The following is a 20,008-nucleotide window of genomic DNA, read 5'->3' on the forward strand; positions in this document are numbered from 1 at the left end:
AGAAGGTGGATGAATTGATGGGTAGGTGAAAAGAACAGCTAGCCAGTGCTTTGCTAGGTGGATGGACGAGTGACTAACCAAATGGGTGGATGAATGGATAAGTAGATGGATGATTGAGTAGCTGGGTGCACAGGTAGATGGATGAGTGTGTAGGGTGGATGAATATATGGCTATATGGCCAGATGGGTGAGTAATTGGATGGAATAGGGATTAGGTGGATCGACGTATTGCAAGTTATGGATGAGTGAGCAGGTGGTTGGAGGATGTGTCAGTGAAAGGGTAGCTGTATCATAGATAAGCGGGTAGATGGGAGATAGCAAGGTGGGTGGTGGATAGGTTGGTGGATAAAGGTATGTGCAGGTAGCTGGTGAGTAAATAGGTAGATAAAATGGGTGCATGGGTAGATGAATGTTGCTAGGGGAGCTGGATAGGAAGAGGTGATAGGCTGAGAATAGGTAGGTGTTTGATTGTAGGCATAGGGAGAGGATGGTGTGAATTGGTGGATGCCAGAGGACTGTGTGGGTGGGTGGATCGAGGATCAAGTTAATGAGTATGTAGATGGTGGATGAGCAGGTGAACTGTGGGAATGTAGGTGATTGGTGGGCAAGTAGGTGATTGTTGAATGATTATGTGAGTGAGTAAATGGATGAGGATTAGTTGGTAGATGGCGGGCGACTAGACAGATGAGTACATTGATGGTGCATTATACGATAGATCATGAATGAGTAGGTGGTTGGATTGATGAATGAATGGGTGTACAGATTATGTGAGTGGGTGTATGAAAGTATTGATTAACAGACGAATAGATTGTTGGATAAATGGTAAGTAAGTGAATAAATACTGAGTAAGCCAGTGGGTGAGTTAGTGGCTCGGTTGGATGAGAGTGATTGAGTGGATGGATAGAGGTCCGAATAGTAGATGATAGAAAGAATGAGTAATTGATAAGTAGGTGGATGGACAAAGAGTGAGTAATATAATCAATGGTGTTAAGGTGGATACACGTTGAAACGGGTCAGTGAGAGGATAGACCGGGTGGATGGATCATAACAGTAGGCATAGCAGATGTAAGCTGAGCGCTGCCAGGTGATACTTTCCGGCTGTGAACAAAAATAAAATAAAGACAAACACACTGACGCTGCCTCGTTAGAGACCAAGAGCAGCATTTATAGAAGCTGCCTGTGGGATAAACAATACACAATAGAGTGTTTGATATTTCCACAGGATATGCTCTTGGCTGTGAAGCTATGTTTCAATTAGGAAACTGTACAAGGATGACTGTATTGAATTTCCGCTAAATGCTACTGAAACAATAAAGAGCTGAATTAAACGGAAGTGATGCCCCTGAAAATAGCAGTCACGCTCTGGAGAGTTACCCTATGCAGCCAGCCTGGGCGTGAAGGGTCAGGCGTTGTGAATGAAGCCACTGGCTGCAGTCTCCATTCAGAAATTGCTTTGCTTCCATAGTGCACCAAATGAAATTGCCAGCCCTCCCTGGGCCTAGATATCAATAGTGCAGCAGGTGCAGTGGCACTGGGGCCTCGGCGTATGAGGGAACCCTGCACCACAATTACGGCCGTACATCCCTACCTGAGGACTAGCTTCCGTGTGTCCATCAAGGCCCATGCCACTCTTGATACGCGGCCCCCCGAGTCTTATCTGCATATGGGCAGCACCACCATGAAGCCTGACATGTGCAATTGTTTACGTATTGCTTTGTATCATTTAGTAGTTCAGTGTAGGCCTTCAATTTAATGGAGAATTTGAAGTGGTCTGTAGTAGTATCCTATGTGTCCCCAATGTGTCAATGTCTGAGCTGCTGTCTGGAATGCTGAGGGAATGACGCCACAGAATGGTGGTGAGCGGTGAGGGGTGAAGTTAGGAGATAGGAACAGCTGGAGGGAGGATGGAGCCCTCACAGAAACTAGCTGCGACTGCTGCAGCATAGGGCCCAACAAGAAACAACGAATGTACCTCCTACCTGCTGAGTGGCTCCAGACTAAAACTACAACAAGACCCTTTATCCAATGTTCTGTAAGTAACAAGGTGTATTAGAAGGTTCTAAACAACATAAGAAGAGTGAAGGCACGGTTAGATTTGCAAAGGGCATCAGTAGTAAATTGTTTACAACTTTTCTATTGACACTACAGGAAGGAGCTTGCACAGTAACAGGTGTTGTGGCTTCGGCACAGAGGCTTCCATTACAGCAGGGTGTTTGTTTGGTGTAGTAAGGCTTCAAAGTTGTACCTGTAGAGGATGAAACTCTACTGGTTCTAAATGTCATAGGAGAGGGAACAATGCACCGATCATTGCTGAACGCCTGCTTGGCACCATCTGGGGGACGAGTTATCGATAGAGACCCAAAGGAACAAGGGAACAAGGGCAGCTTCAGAAGGAGATGGGTTGGCATGGCCTATGCATAGGTGGGTGTGGGTGTATAGCAGCCTGAATACACTTACCTTTGACCAGTGATGCATATTATTTGGCTACCAGTGCAAATTATTTATGCACTTACAAAAGTTGATGCTTGCAATAAGCCTAACGACTGCAATTGCTTGGGTTGGCATACTCAACCCATCGTTCTATGGCTAACCATGCTACCTCAGTTTGGATCCAGTCATATGCAAATCTGTCTTGATCCTGGTCCACTAGGAACAGTACAGCCTGAACTGCCAGGTCATTTCCTCCTAGAACAGGAACACAAGCAAACCAAGACCGGTTTCATCATCTATATGATTCTTTAGTCCGGTGTAACTTGGTTCCAGTGGCACAGTGAGCATAGGACCCACGCTCCCATCCCCAAAAAAAGTTTTATCACCATGCTGCAACAATGGACCCTTCAAGGTAAAACTGATTTATGTGGCAGCTTTCCAGCAACTCAACAATTACATTGAGACCTACAGTCCTCGGCCCAATGTCTAAGTTGGGTTCTGCCCACGCTGTGAGACAGAGTCTTCAATCATTCATTTCTACATGGGGTGATCTCAAGACCCAAGTTGATGGAAAAGTCAAGTTTCACAAGATCCATCACCCATCACTCCTCCTCCATCTTCATGATATTGTCTTCAAAATAAAGCTCTGAACTGGATTTCCTTTAGTCATTGAAACTGTTGCCACATCATCTTCACTTCTTTTTAACTTCTTCACCCCGTACTCTCATATCTGGGATTCTGCATGGTTCCACCTCAGCACCTATCATGCTGGAGTCACAGCCTGACCTTGATTCTGGAGTGCTTCGATCCTGCTTGATCCCGATCAGTGAGTTGATGGCTGAAAACTAACTAAAAGTCAATACCAGCGATACTGATATCCTGACATGCAGAATGTTGCCACATGGGGTACCCTCCATCTGGTGGCTCCAGAACTTGGTGCATCATCTACGTCTTAAATATTAGTGAAGTTTCTTAATGTCACCTTACAAGTCACGATTACCCTGATGCTATCATGATTGGTAAACGGCAACAGACTTTATCTCAATCATGCAAAATACCTTCTGTGTAGAGTTCAATAGGTCGAGAATGTAAAGGCTACATTTCATCTACCGATTTTGGAAAAAGGGGGTGGTGATGGACAGAGTTTCTGAATGATGCAGAATACTCTTACCAAGTCAAGAGATCATGGTTTTAATCCATCACCTGTTTTTTAGCTCATTGCACCATCCCAGCTCAGAACCTGGCTATATGCAAATTAGTCTGTTCCTGTCCCAGTGCATGATGGGAACAGGGCAAACCAAACTACCAAGCCAATTCTTATACTGGGAAGGAGACAAGCTTCCGGGGACCGGTTTCTGGAATCACAGCCTTCGTCGGCCCGGCTTGTTTGAATCCTGATGGTTCAATGAGCAAGGGACTCACGTCTGAGCATACCCTCCCACACATAGGGGCCGATTAGGATGGCGGACGGACTTGTGTCCGTCCGCCATCCCAGAGGTGGAGGGACCGTCCGCATGGGCTGCGGCGGTCCCTCCGTGCAAATTAGGATGTGACCGCCACCCTGGCGGTCACATCCTGGATATTTACCATTGCGGCGGGTGCTGCTTCAAGCAGCACCCGCCGCAATGTTAAAAGTGCATGTTTTACATTTACATGCACAAAGCGGCAGGCACCGCGCGGTGCCTGCCGCTTTGTGCATGTAAATACTGGGGGTTACCATAGGTACCCCCCATGTGCACCCCCCACCCGCCTACAACCTGGGGGCCCGCAACGGGCCCCCAAAATCAAAAGTACACATGCTTTTCCACGGCGGAAAAACCGCCGCGGAAAAGCATGTTTAAAAATGCATCCTAATTTGGCTGGCGGTGTCTGATAGACACTGCCAGCCAAATGAGAGCTTTTCCGCCGCGGTTGTAATCCGACCGCGGCGGAAAAGTAGCGGACAGAAACCAAGACCCACCAGCCATCGTAATGCGGCGGTGGGTCTTTGGTGACTCCGCAGAGGATTTTCCGCCTCCTCCGGGCCGGAGGTGGCTTCCGCCGGCCCAGAGGAGGCGGAAAATCCTCCATCCTAATCGGCCCCATTGTGTGGATAAAATCGATTTTGGAAAAAGGGGGTGGTGATGGACAGAGTTTCTGAATGATGCAGAATACTCTTACCAAGTCAAGAGATCATGGTTTTAATCCATCACCTGTTTTTTAGCTCATTGCACCATCCCAGCTCAGAACCTGGCTATATGCAAATTAGTCTGTTCCTGTCCCAGTGCATGATGGGTACAGGGCAAACCAAATTACCAAGCCAATTCTTATACTGGGAAGGAGACAAGCTTCCGGGGACCGGTTTCTGGCATCACAGCCTTCGTCGGCCCGGCTTGTTTGAATCCTGATGGTTCAATGAGCAAGGGATTCACGTCTGAGCATACCCTCCCACACATAGTGTGGATAAAATCGATTTTGGAAAAAGGGGGTGGTGATGGACAGAGTTTCTGAATGATGCAGAATACTCTTACCAAGTCAAGAGATCATGGTTTTAATCCATCACCTGTTTTTTTAGCTCATTGCACCATCCCAGCTCAGAACCTGGCTATATGCAAATTAGTCTGTTCCTGTCCCAGTGCATGATGGGAACAGGGCAAACCAAACTACCAAGCCAATTCTTATACTGGGAAGGAGACAAGCTTCCGGGGACCGGTTTCTGGCATCACAGCCTTCGTCGGCCCGGCTTGTTTGAATCCTGATGGTTCAATGAGCAAGGGACTCACGTCTGAGCATACCCTCCCACACATAGTGTGGATAAAATAGATTTTGGAAAAAGGGGGTGGTGATGGACAGAGTTTCTGAATGATGCAGAATACTCTTACCAAGTCAAGAGATCATGGTTTTAATCCATCACCTGTTTTTTAGCTCATTGCACCATCCCAGCTCAGAACCTGACTATATGCAAATTAGTCTGTTCCTGTCCCAGTGCATGATGGGAACAGGGCAAACCAAACTACCAAGCCAATTCTTATACTGTGAAGGAGACAAGCTTCCGGGGACCGGTTTCTGGCATCACAGCCTTCGTCGGCCCGGCTTGTTTGAATCCTGATGGTTCAATGAGCAAGGGATTCACGTCTGAGCATACCCTCCCACACATAGTGTGGATAAAATCGATTTTGGAAAAAGGGGGTGGTGATGGACAGAGTTTCTGAATGATGCAGAATACTCTTACCAAGTCAAGAGATCATGGTTTTAATCCATCACCTGTTTTTTAGCTCATTGCACCATCCCAGCTCAGAACCTGGCTATATGAAAATTAGTCTGTTCCTGTCCCAGTGCATGATGGGAACAGTGCAAACCAAACTACCAAGCCAATTCTTATACTGGGAAGGAGACAAGCTTCCGGGGACCGGTTTCTGGCAACACAGCCTTCGTCGGCCCGGCTTGTTTGAATCCTGATGGTTCAATGAGCAAGGGACTCACGTCTGAGCATACCCTCCCACACATAGTGTGGATAAAATCGATTTTGGAGAAAGGGGGTGGTGATGGACAGAGTTTCTGAATGATGCAGAATACTCTTACCAAGTCAAGAGATCATGGTTTTAATCCATCACCTGTTTTTTAGCTCATTGCACCATCCCAGCTCAGAACCTGGCTATATGCAAATTAGTCTGTTCCTGTCCCAGTGCATGATGGGAACAGGGCAAACCAAACTACCAAGCCAATTCTTATACTGGGAAGGAGACAAGCTTCCGGGGACCGGTTTCTGGCATCACAGCCTTCGTCGGCCCGGCTTGTTTGAATCCTGATGGTTCAATGAGCAAGGGACTCACGTCTGAGCATACCCTCCCACACATAGTGTGGATAAAATCGATTTTGGAAAAAGGGGGTGGTGATGGACAGAGTTTCTGAATGATGCAGAATACTCTTACCAAGTCAAGAGATCATGGTTTTAATCCATCACCTGTTTTTTAGCTCATTGCACCATCCCAGCTCAGAACCTGGCTATATGCAAATTAGTCTGTTCCTGTCCCAGTGCATGATGGGAACAGGGCAAACCAAACTACCAAGCCAATTCTTATACTGGGAAGGAGACAAGCTTCCGGGGACCAGTTTCTGGCAGCACAGCCTTCGTCGGCCCGGCTTGTTTGAATCCTGATGGTTCAATGAGCAAGGGACTCACGTCTGAGCATACCCTCCCACACATAGTGTGGATAAAATCGATTTTGGAAAAAGGGGGTGGTGATGGACAGAGTTTCTGAATGATGCAGAATACTCTTACCAAGTCAAGAGATCATGGTTTTAATCCATCACCTGTTTTTTAGCTCATTGCACCATCCCAGCTCAGAACCTGGCTATATGCAAATTAGTCTGTTCCTGTCCCAGTGCATGATGGGAACAGGGCAAACCAAACTACCAAGGTGATGGATTAAAACCATGATCTCTTGACTTGGTAAGAGTATTCTGCATCATTCAGAGACTCTGTCCATCACCACCCCCTTTTTCCAAAATCGATTTTATCCACACTATGTGTGGGAGGGTATACTCAGACGTGAGTCCCTTGCTCATTGCACCATCAGGATTCAAGCAAGCCGGGCCGACGGAGGCTGTGATGCCAGAAACCGGTCCCCGGAAGCTTGTCTCCTTCCCAGTATAAGAATTGGCTTGGTAGTTTGGTTTGCCCTGTTCCCATCATGCACTGGGACAGGAACAGACTAATTTGCATATAGCCCGGTTCTGAGCTGGGATGGTGCAATGAGCTAAAAAAACAGGTGATGGATTAAAACCATGATCTCTTGACTTGGTAAGAGTATTCTGCATCATTCAGAGACTCTGTCCATCACCACCCCCTTTTTCCAAAATCGATTTTATCCACACTATGTGTGGGAGGGTATACTCAGACGTGAGTCCCTTGCTCATTGCACCATCAGGATTCAAGCAAGCCGGGCCAACGAAGGCTGTGATGCCAGAAACCGGTCCCCGGAAGCTTGTCTCCTTCCCAGTATAAGAATTGGCTTGGTAGTTTGGTTTGCCCTGTTCCCATCATGCACTGGGACAGGAACAGACTAATTTGCATATAGCCAGGTTCTGAGCTGGGATGGTGCAATGAGCTAAAAAAAACAGGTGATGGATTAAAACCATGATCTCTTGACTTGGTAAGAGTATTCTGCATCATTCAGAGACTCTGTCCATCACCACCCCCTTTTTCCAAAATCTACATTTCATCTACCACCTTGAGACCATACATCTTCAACATACATGCTCTACCCTTGCTTACTGTAGCCAGGAGAATTTCCTCCAAGGCCTTCAGCATCACACATCCTTCCTTTCATGGTATAACAACTACATTCCTCCAAGGAAAACTACCCATTTACCACCCAAAATCCTTCATTTGAAAATAAAATGTCATGTATATAAATAAATGTGTAATTGGCCTGACCAATGCGAGCGGAGCAATGTGTGCCAATTCAACCCAAGCGCAACCACGCTTGGTTCAACCACACATAATCCTTAACTACGCAAGTCCAGATGCTGAGATGGGTAGGCCCAGTAAAAGGAAGGATCGGGAGAGGACATGGTGAGGTAAGTGGTGCTGGGGCTGGGTTTTGGGGGGGTGGGGTAGTTTTTAAGGGTTGGAGTAGTTTGTAGGGCTCAGGGTTAGGGGGTCAGGGTTATTTTCAGGGCTGTGGGTGGAGTTGCTTTTAGGGCTCAAGAGGGCTGGGGTCGTTTTTAGGGCTTGGGTGGGTTGTGGTAGTTTTTAGGGCACGCAGGTTGGGGTATTTTTTAGGGCTCAGGTGGGGTCGGGGTGTTTTAAGGGCTCGGGGTTACTTTTTAGGGCATGGGGGGGTTGGTGTATTTTTTAGGGCTTAAGGGAAGATCAGAGATGTTTTTAAGTATCAGGGGAGGGTTGGTTAGTTTTTAGGGCTCAGGGTGGAGTTGGGGTACTTTTAGGGCTTGGGGTAGTTGTTAGGGCTAAGGGCAGGTGGCATAGGGTGGGATCTTTACCACACATCCCTATACCAGTCATGTTTTTACCACAAAATTGAATGGTAAAGGCATGCATGGTAAAGGCATGTGTAGTAAGGGAATGCGTTGTTCAGGAGCATTCGTGGTTTAGGCAGCGTAGTAGAGGCACGTGTGGTTTAACTATGCGTGACTCTGTCATACATCCATATAAATTGCAAATTTCAACAAGTCTCAACTTTAAGGATTCATGTCCTCTGAGCAGTCTGCTACAGTTTAAAACACCTTTCTGGCGCCACTAGTAATATATTTACAATAATCTTTCAGCAGTACCATCAAGATCTGGTGATTTCTCATGTGAAGAAAATACCAAAATCATTGTGATTCTCCTCAACTCTGGAGCACTAGCAACTGTATAATCAACTCTGGTATGAAAAGGCACAACCTTCCTAGATAAATAAACGAGTATCTACCTCATGCTTTCTCCTTCATCATCCAAGCACATTACCGGACCTCAGTCATACAAGGCACCAACGCACAGTTAACATCTGTTTCCTCTTTCTCATGTTCAACTGTACCAGACTTCTACATGAACTTCTTTGTTCTAGCTCTCTTTGGCTAAGGAGCTCCTCTTAATATAGCCTTAGAGCTCGACGTAGCGGGCTCTACCAGCCATTAAAGGCCCGCTCCAGCGTTAATGGCCGAAGGCGACAGCCTTTACCAAGGGAGTGCACCTTTAATGGCTGGTAGAGCCCACTACAGAGGGCTTTAAGGCTATTAGAACATTCCACCCCTAGAGGGCAGAATTTTTAATTTGTAAAACAAAAGCCTCACAGAGCTTGATGGGTATGAAATCCCCTCAGGCTCCAAGAGGCCTTTGTTAACAGCAACAGCTGTGAACAAACATTGGAATATTGTGCTCCGGTTTGTACCAGCCATTAGAAGCCCAGAGCACTCCACTGTCTTCAATGGAGCGCGCAACATTCAAATATTCTAATACATCTTACAAGTTAGGCCATTTGTGTTGCTGTGGTGTCAAGCCTGCTGCGACACGACTGGAACTCATTTATGGTCTCATGTAGTTCACCCCACTTTTTACATCAAGGTCACACTAACCACCAATCTCCCCAACCATATGTGCATGGCCTTGCAGGTAACTCCCTGTGCAAGATAACAACGCCACAGAGCCACAATAGTGACAGCAGTCTGTCATATAAATGGCCATGATAATTCTCTGTTTAGACTGCAATCGTTACTTCTCAAAAATATATGGAATTACTGAGCATGTCTATATTTTCTGTTCACTCTGTAGTTTGTATTTTTCAATGAATGGGTATATTTTAAAATACAGATTTGGAATCTAATCACGGTGTTAGTATTCCTACTTTGTGTGGCAGCTAAAATTAAGGAAAGTGGTAGGAACGTTGTTTATGGATGCATTATTTTTCCGAAATGAAGACTCTGTGAAAGCGCTTGCACAGGAATTGTACTGGAAGTGTCATGAAGATGTGGCATGATCCTGTTACAAATACAAATTTACAAGTCCTTCTCGCCAGGAACAAGGCCTTCGTGTACAAGAACCTATAGATGCTGATGCCTCTGTGCACCAACCAGGAACCAATCAATATTCTGACAACTGATGTTCATTCACCAAAAACACAGGATAGGTTTCTAAAAGTACACGTTTAGGAACAATCCTGATCTCTCAGCTTATCCTTGAAAAGTGTCTCAAACCACTTGATCTTTAGGGAAGTCCTGAAAAACTATCTATTGAAATAAGCCTTTGAAATACAACCTTGAGTCACCAGAGAAGAGTAGCACTACATGATGCTAGACTCTCCCTACTTTTTATTGACTTTTTCAATACAGATGAGAGGGAGATTTTAGATAAAAATGTGGGGATTTAATTAGCATACACTGAAGTGACAAAAGTTTTAGGTGGGAGAAAGTTAAAATTAACCCCTTTTCCGCTTAAACTTTAAGTGGACAACCTATAAAACAAATGAAATAGATACAAAAACCTGTTTCTGGACCTTAAGGTATAACCATCTGACCCTATTACCTTACTGGACTTTATTTTTTTCCTTCCTTTCAGCTGGATGCATTCTTCTGTATATGCTAGCTTCTAAGCCCATGTCAGGTAAGGTACCTCTTTCAACATGTATTTACTAACCATATGTGTGTCTGTAGAAAGGCAGTCGGAAATGGGTGCAAGGTGACATGTCTGGCCCTCTACAAGCCAAGTACATTTAAATGCAGTATTTGTCCAGAATTTCAGCCAGTTCCTGGTTCTCCAATACACACTATCCTATTTTCATTTGCGTATTAACATGCCACCTCCTGTACTGTATCTTTTACAAACACCCACAGTAAAATATGCTACAGGCCTGACCTAGAGTTGGGTGGTAATTGAAATTTCTCTAATTTGCAGAGGGAGTGGAAAATCCTGCACTAGAGGATCCCCAGTGGATTTTCCTTAAACATACTAAGACTTTAGCGTAGGTAACGCCACTGTGGCAAATCCTATGAGTACTGTAGCAAGAAAGCCAGGGCCCTGGTGCAAGCTAGGAAAAAGGCCCCTTGTACAGTTGTTGGGATTGTGAAATACAGCATTTTCAAGGTTTATTGGGCATCAGTGCCACTGCACCTGCTGCACCAATAGTAGATATGCCCCTGAATTCTACAATGGAGCATTTATTTCCACAAATCGAATGAATCGGGCCTTTTACGCACTTGTTTAAAAATGTGTTTTTACATCAGCCATTTCCTTCTTCTGTTTCTGTAGTTCATCTTTGGGTTACTCCAAGCCTACCACTTGACTGACTAGTGTCAGACGATGTATAGGTTAAGGTCAAAGCCTTCCCCAGATCGCCAGGGCTTCATATGCTGGCACTCATTTCTGGCGATAGGGGAGAGAAAGACAGAAAAGGGAAAAGAAGAGTATGTAAAACAGGGAGAATGGAGAGATAACCCCCCTACAAGAATGAGATAAAGAGACAGTAAGTGTAGGGTGGTGAAAGAGAGAGAGACACGACGAGATGGAATCAAGTATCAAGACAAGGAGGCCTTGGTAGTCAGCATCCCCGAATTAGTCAGCAGACTCCTAAAAATCCCCTTTAGTTAAATTACTTATCTTATATTTATTAACTGCACTTATCTTTTATTGTTTTAACAAATTACGACCCAATGGCGTCCCAGGCCAACCTTGCATGCGCATCGCACTGTTATGGTTGTTATGAAAACGAGTACATTTAGGACGTCAAAGATTCCTGATAAACAAACTGAAAGACACTTATTTGAATTTTAGTTCTTTCTTCGAACTTGTTTACAGTGTATTTTGATTTACCGATAAACGCATTTCAGAAAACAAAGTAAAAGAACGTGAGAAATGCACACATCGGAACAAAAAGGCTAACATTGTAAATAAAAGTTGCAAGTGTTTTGACAGACTGGGAGTTTGAAGTGAAAGTTAGCGCTGTTGGAAGGATGACAGCTTTTTTTCTCGTTCTTTAGACGTTCAGAGAAACTTTGTGAGAGAGGAGGTTGGCACAAGGGGAGCCTGGTGATTACTTTCAGTGTCTGGAAAAATGCTTAGCCCTGTGGGAACGCGCTGTCCAGTTCCAGCTGCGAATCAAAGAATACCTCGCGGCTTCTCAAAATGGCAGACGCAATAAACAGAGTTATTATCAGACGGCCTGGTCGAGCGGCGCTCTGCCCTCCTGCCAGAGGGAAGGTCACCCCGGTGCTGGGGAAGGCAGGAACACTGCAACCTCTCCCTCACACGGCCCTCCTTTCTGCCGATGGAATCTCCCGGCATCCCTTCCTCTTCCCCGAACTCTCGGAAAACTCTTCCAGCTGACAGGACCCAGAGCCTACTCCAGCTGCACTAATCCCACGTCACCGCGCACAGAACATAGCCACGGTTGTGTACGCAGCTCACGTGAACCATATGCAGTGTCCGCATACTTAAGTCTACCAATGGCTCGCTGTCATCAAGGCTGAAGTACTGGTCTTTTCTTTCACTAATTATTGATTCCCGCAGAGTAATTCAATTACAGCAACTGAAGTGAATGAACACTACATCTCCCAGAATGCGTTATGTTGTACAAGGACAATCAGGGAATGGGATGGGGTGTGGAGGGCAACTCTTAGGTGACAGTTGGCTATCTTGTCAACCTATGTATACTGTATGTGTACAGTGTCAAGTGGTGTTTTTCATAGACAAGCACCCTCACCCCGACTTTCCAACTCTTTCTCACAATGTTATTATATGACTCATGTTTTTCTATTCAGGAGGCAACACCCGCTCAATTCTGCTCGCTTTGATGACTCCCTTTGGACCTTGGCGTTCACTTGTAGATAATGTTGAAACAGAAATATAAAGACACGGGAAAAGTGAGCAAATACCCTGGCCCCCTAGTTTCCTACCCCCCCCCCCCCCCCCCGAAAGTGAAATTTCTCTGTCGCTCACTTCTGTGTATCTTTCTATACTAACCTTCGCATATTTCAATATTGTTATGCAACGCAGGGCTTCAATTAGCATAAAACGGGTCATAAAAATCAAAGTTGTTCCAAATACGTGGTCCCAAAATATGTCTTGCCCGGAGCAGGACCAGACCTCCCCCCCCCCCCATGCATAATTGGGCGGGAAGCTTCCACGTCTCCCAGTTATTGATTGGCCTTAGGCCGAATGGGCCCTCTTTGAAGGGTTGGCCCGCCTGCGCCACAGACCTGCAGGTTGTTTTGAAAACGTGAAAATGCAGTAGCTGAGACCTTCAGACATATAAAAACATGTTGGCAGAGCTGCCAAAGCCTCTTTGCATGCCAGTCTTTTTTTTCTTTTTTTATCAAACTGTGTGTTGCATCCCAGGGCATGCAGTTTTTCTTTTAACATTGTATGCATAGGATAAACATCCCAGCAGTAAATTCTCTGTTGACTAAAAAGTCAGGACTAGATATAATGGAGGCATTTGGCAGGTCTGACACCTTTCTGGTGTTTTAGTGAGAAAGCAGTAGCATACCCAGTGTGTCATGGGCCCTAGTACAAGGATAGGCCCCCCACTGCTGTTTGAATTATAAAGGGCAGCAATAATCAGTGGGCCTGGTGTCACTGCACCTCCTGCACCATCAGAAGGTACACCCCCGTGAGAAACCAAAAGTTTTTAAGTTTGTCAATAGACAAAAGAGTGACATGTTGTTCCTCGACCATTGTGAGAGGGTGTTATATATTTTAAAGGGCCGCGGTGTGTGTGTGTAAATAAGCATATATTTTCGCATTTCACCAGAAGTTTTTAAGATTCTGCGGCCGGGATGCTGGCATTGCTGAGCTATGATGTCATGGGGGTTTTATTATTTTCTGGCTCTCAGTTTCCACAGAAATGTGCCCAGGCCGTCTCCTTTTCAGAAGGAGTTTTTCTCCCTTGGCTGACTGCATTCATGGCAGCTTTACTCCGCGTGAACCAACCCCCCACCCCTTTCCAAACCCCCGCCCCTTGCCCCCACTTATGCAGACTCAACACTGCCGAGGGAACGAAGCAAACAGGTATCGGTTTGGGAATAAATACGGCCGCTCTTTTCATGTACTTTTGGCTGGTTTGCCTCCCAATGTTACCCTGAAAGTTCGTAAGTGAAGCCTTAAACTTTCACTGCCTGGGGATGTCAAGACAAAATATAACTGCAAAAAAGTGTCACTTACTTGTTTACACTTTGACGTCTGGGGCGTCAAACGTGAGAGCGGAGCGAGGAGTTGTGCAGCTCGACTCTCAGCGACTCGCAGCTTCCTCCAGATGCAGGCACCGCTGGGCGCCCCTCGGAGCGTCGGCTGCCCCGGCCTCCAGCCGGCCACTCTCCCCGGCCTGAGCGTGAGGCCCACCGCAGACAGTCATCTGCAGGAGAGACGAGGCCAGAGCATGTCTGTCAGGAGCAAGTCTGAGGGAAACAACGGAAAACGCGGCTTGTGTGATGGGGCTGAGTCCCGTCAGGGGGAGGGCGGCCGCCGACTGACAGAGAGCGCTGGGAGAGGCCGGGCGAGACGCCTGTTTGTGGTGAACGCACACACTGCAGGAAGTTGGAGCTTTCCAAGGGATTTTTTAATGCACAAATCCTTTGGAGACTGAAAGCAGACCCATCATGAGAGATGAAAAGCTCGTACTTTTCTGGTCGCTGATCAAATTCCACGAATGCCTTTAGCAGTGTCAACATTAAAGGCCGGACAGATTTCTATGCACCAAGGAAAAAAGCTGTGCTTTGTTGCATAGTTCTGTTCAGGACTATAGAATAGCATGAAAACAGTGATTCACTGTGGGCTCATTCGAATAAATATTTATATGTTAATGGATGTATAAATCATTCAATAAGTACTTAATACCAGACCAACACCTATGTACTGGTTACATATACTTGAATAAATTGCTAAAGCATTTATTCACTACAACAATGGAGGGCTCCTGTTAGACCTGGCATCCTTGGGATGGTTTCCCCCTATCTTTTTGCATCTACCTCCTGTATTTTTGATGCAGTGCTGGATTTCGTTTTGCTGGTTTAGATGCTTTGGGCACTTTGCCACTGCTGACCAGTGTCAAAGTTTAAGTGCTCCCTATGTAAATTGTTATTGTGATTGGTTATCCATGATTGGCATATTTGTATTACCAAGAAGTCCCGAGTAAAGTGCACTGAGTGTGCCAGGGCTGGTGATTCAAATGCTACTAGTGGGCCTGCAGCACTGATTGTGCCACCCACATGAGTAGCCCTAAAATGGTGTCTCAGGCCTGCAACCGCAGTGCCTGTGTGCAGTCTGTGAACTGCCATGTTGTCCTGGTAAGTGCCCACACTTGCCAGGCCCTACCCTTTCCTTTCTGTGCACAAAGGACACCCCTATAGCAGGCACAAGGTACCCCCCTGGGCAGGGTGCAGTGCAGGTGAAAGGTAGGACATGTACTGATGTGTGTAACATGTCCTACTAGTGAAATACAGCCAATTTCGTTTTTCACTATTGGAAGGCCATCTTGCCCATAGGATAGAATGGGGAAGGCTGTGTACCATTATACCAGCCTATCTTCCCATAGGAACAAGATGGAGACATGGAGTCTGGTACCCTTGAATTCAGAATTTAATAACACATATTTTTGTTAAGATAGTTTTTAAATCCTGCGTTTAGAAATGGCACTTTTAGAAAGCTGCTGTTTTTCTGTTCAAACCTTCCTGTGCGGTTGTGTCACTTAATTAGTTGGGAGCACTTGAGTAGTCTATGTGTTCCAGAGCTGCGCCAGCATCTTTTGGATAGCAAGTTAACTGACCCCAGTGAGCTTGCTAAGGAGGCGGACCGCTGGACTAGCACCAGGGTCCACAAGGGGGTGGTGGGTTCCACAGCCAAAGGTGGGCAGGGTCCCCAGCAGAAGGGTGGGGAGGACACGGGTAACCAAAAGGAGTTCTCTAAAGGACCCCAAAATTATTCCGTGGAGAAGGAGTCCCAACCCCCCAAGCCTAAGAGGTCCTGCCCCCCTGAGGGCAGACAGGACAACCAAGCCCAGCCCGTCCTCCCCAAGTGGCCACGAGGAGTCCCGGGTCCCAGGAGGGGGCCCGGGTGAAGAACGAGCGCTGCACCCTTGGTGTGGTTTCCCCCTATCTTTTTGCCTCTACCTCCTGTATTTTTGATGCTGGGCTGGATTTCGTTTTTGCTGGTTTAGATGCTTTGGGCACTTTTCCTCTGCTGACCAGTGTCAAAGTGCAGTACTCTCTATGTAAATTGTTATTGTAATTGGTTATCCATGATTGGCATATTTGTATTACCAAGAAGTCCCTAGTAAAGTGCACTGAGTGTGCCAGGGCTGTTGATTCAAATGCTACTAGTGGGCCTGCAGCACTGATTGTGCCACCATCATGAGTAGCCCTAAAATGGTGCCTCAGGCCTGCCACCGCAGTGCCTGTGTGCAGTCTGTCAAATGCCATGTTGTCCTGGCAAGTGCCCACACTTGCCAGGCCCTACCCTTTCCTTTCTGTGCACATAGGACACCCCTATAGCAGACACAAGGTACCCCCCTGGGCAGGGTGCAGTGCAGGTGAAAGGTAGGACATGTACTGATGTGTGTAACATGTCCTAATAGTGAAATACAGCCAATTTAGTTTTTCACCATTGGACGGCCATCTTGCCCATAGGATAGAATGGGGAAGGCTGTGTACCATTATACTAGCCTATCTTCCCATAGGGACAAGATGGAGACATGGAGTTTGGCACCCTTAAATTCAGAATTTAATAACACATCTTTTTGTGAAGATGGTTTTTAAATCCTGCGTTTAGAAATGGCACTTTTAGAAAGCTGCTGTTTTTCTGTTCAAACCTTCCTGCGTGCCTCTGTCTGGTTGTGGATTGACTGTCTGGCTTTGGGGAGTGACAGGGGCTGGTGAGGTGTCTTGGCTCCAGGAGTCTGGGTGTTTAGTCCTAGGCTGAATAGGACCAGCTGCAATTAGAGAGGTGGGTGGGGAAATCCCTGTAGCTGAGTTGGGCTGTGCCTGCCTCCACAAAAATACCACCACTGGGTCTGGGCTACCAGTAGCACAGCTTAGCCACAAGCTTGTGAGAAACAACAGAAGATGCTGATGCTAGTCAATTTCAACGACAATCACTTCAGTCTGCAAACATTGGAATAAAACCAAATATTTTTGGATTTTTATTTTCTTCTTACTTCTTATGTTTTATTCAGTAACACTTTATACACATTGAATTATTCTACATTTCACTTGATTTTTTATACAAACATATTTTGACCTTATGTACTAGACCTAACTATTACTATTCAAAAACAATACAAAATTTGACAAATTTGTTCAAACTCACAGTCATACTCCACTCATACTCTTACAGATAAAATATAGCTGGAAATGAATTATTCACAGCGGTGCCATATACACATTTTCAAAATTCAGAATCCCTTATTCAACCTCCTAATATGTTCAGTCTTTTAATGGCTTATAACAGTCTACGCGTTTCGAACCCCGGATTTTTTGGGGTTCTCATCAGGACGGTAGTCTGTAAAAGAAGGAGAATACCTTGTTTTAGAACATAGTCTCTAAATAGCTGCAAGCTGCGTTCTTCAACGCTAACCACCTCTGTGTCTTACCTCTTTTAAATCAGAGCCTTGACGGATTAACACTTAACCGACGTACCACTCATATGCAAGGCAACCTAGTTTGTAAAAACCAAAAACAGGACAGATGCCAGTGTCAACATCACTCTTTTTGCTTCATTTGCAGCTCATCCATACATTCATTCTTTATAGCCACTTACTTGTATTCATATGGTTGGGATTTAGGTCTTAGAACTCTGGGCAGCCTAAACCATATCAATAGAAAAGAGGAGAAACATGTCTTTGTTATGTTTATTAACTCAGTGCTTTTATCTTATGTTGAGCATGCGCGCCAGTTCCCTGCACGCGCTACCTGCTAGTGCATTGTGACGTCAGGATGTTCTACCTGACCACTGACAGGTTGACAGTTATTATTGACAGTTGCTGGTTAGCGGCGATTGCTTGTAGACGTTCCTTGGTGTCAGGTCTGTACTTAAATAAATACTTCACTACTTACCTGCCTTCTGGTCATCTTTACAAGTGGCGACGAGACGGAGAGCCTGACACCACGAAGAACCCACCAGAAGCCACCTATTCTGCTGTTGGGTACGTCTTGGACTGCAATGTTTTTCCATTTCAACGGAGTTCCGCGAAGAGAACTTTGTGGAAAACAGAATCGATAGCAAACAGCTGTCCATCCACGCGGGATTTGCGTGAGTTTAGCGAGTCGTTAATTGACTAAGCAGCGTATTGGTGCTCGATTTCATTTTATGAACATCTTTGGAGGCGCTACGCTGAACACCGCAATTCTAAGGGTGAGTCGTATTTGCCCAGCTGTTTGTGAAAGCCCTGCGCGCTGTCAGGATTTTACGGTGTTTCTCCCCGCCTGCGCTGACTAAGTAATTGAGGAGGGAGTTTAATAGCAGAGGAAGTTATTGGTGAAGACTTTAGTCTCTGCCGGCTGTTATGGTTCCTGTTGTCTCCCTCATTTCCTGACTTCTTGCTGTTCTGCAGATGCGACTTTGCAAGATTTTACTAGGAATTATTGCTTTCGCCTACCTTGTGTTGACGGCAGTGTGGTCAGTGCTGGTCGGTGTGGAGGAAGTGCGGTACATTGCTGTCTTGAGGACGAACGACGCGTGTTGTGTTGAAGTTCTACCGTCTTCCTGCGCATCCACACGACGGTTCATGAAGAGAAATTCCTGTCAGGCTTAGCGGTGACGTCAGTGGAACGCAGCGTTCGACGACGTCTGGCGGCCATTTTGAGAAAATAGGAAGAAATTATTTGTGCTTGTCATTTTTACGGTGATACGCACACCATGCTTCTATAAAAAGAAACAGATCGTATTTACCTAACTACACTGATCCAAGTACAATAATTTACGATTTCAATTTGCAGTTTAATACTCGCGTGTGTTGAGAACGGTGACACGCACACCTTTGAAGGATTATTGCGAAAGAATAATACAACTTGGAAGTTCAAAAACGCTTACAGTTTTTCACAAGATGTAAAAATAAAGAGAAACTTTGGTTGCATTGCTAATATTACTGACATAACTCCATTGCTAATATTACTGACATAATTCAAGATATATATATATATATTGGTCAGTTTTATTTTTTACTATTTCTAATTCATAGCATAGAAGAATTGGAAATGGCTTCAGGAAATGTTTGGAATTTGTCACCACCCTTACCTTTCATACCCTCTACAGGGGATGATGCTCTTAAATGGGAAGAGTGGAGAGAGTACTTTGAGAATTATTTATCCACTTTTGAGGGGGAGGAAGAGTTAACCCCAGAAAAGAAAAAGAAAATTCTTCTTCATTGTTTGGGTGCAAAGGCTATGAAAATTTATAATCAAATCAACAAGAAAACTAGGCCAGGTGATGTGTATACTATTGCATTAGAAGATTTGACTATGTATTTCAAACCTACCATTTCTATTTCTGTCAACAGATTCAAATTTTTTCAACGCAAGCAAGCACAGGAAGAGTCAATAGAAGACTACGTTGCTGCATTGAAAAACTTGGCACTAACTTGTAGATTTGGGGCATTACATGACGAGCTGGTGCGTGACCAGGTCGTTATGAGATCCTCAAATAAACATGTCCAAGAGAAACTATGGGCTAAAGGTGAATTACCTTTGGAAGAAGTAGTAGAAATAGTTAAGTGTACTGAATTAACTGGAAGGTGTGCCAAGGCAGTGTTACTAGAAGAAAAATCCTCCATTGAGGACAAGTCTATGGTGGCTAAAGTCATAAGTTCTAGGAAGAGTAATGTAAAATCTAATTCAGGATATGTACAGAAAAGGGTTTCTAGCCATAAAGCTAAGCTTTCGGATGACAGGAAATGTTATAGATGTGGCAGTAGATACCATTTAGCCAACGACAGATCGTGTCCAGCTGTGAGACAAAAATGTTCTAATTGTAGTATGGTAGGACATTTCAGTGCCATGTGTCCAAAGAAACAAAAAGGGGGTAGTAATGTAAAAGCTGTAATTCCAGAAGATGAAAGATTTGCATCTTCAGATGAGGATGATATGAACTTATTTGTGTTGAATGTGGAAGATGG

General features: G+C 45.3%; 1 protein-coding gene across 1 annotated transcript in view; it reads right to left on the bottom strand.

The window, feature by feature from the left end:
- STON1 (stonin 1) overlaps positions 1-14,378 on the bottom strand; it is a 256,242-nt gene extending 241,864 nt beyond the window's left edge. The window contains exon 1 of the mRNA XM_078649631.1: positions 14,068-14,378. The gene's annotated coding sequence lies outside the window, so the exon portion shown is untranslated. The remainder of the gene's footprint in view (positions 1-14,067) is intronic.
- Positions 14,379-20,008: the final 5,630 nt, after the last annotated feature.

This window comes from Lissotriton helveticus, chromosome 6 (genome assembly GCF_964261635.1).
Source record: "Lissotriton helveticus chromosome 6, aLisHel1.1, whole genome shotgun sequence".
NCBI lineage: Eukaryota > Metazoa > Chordata > Amphibia > Caudata > Salamandridae > Lissotriton > Lissotriton helveticus.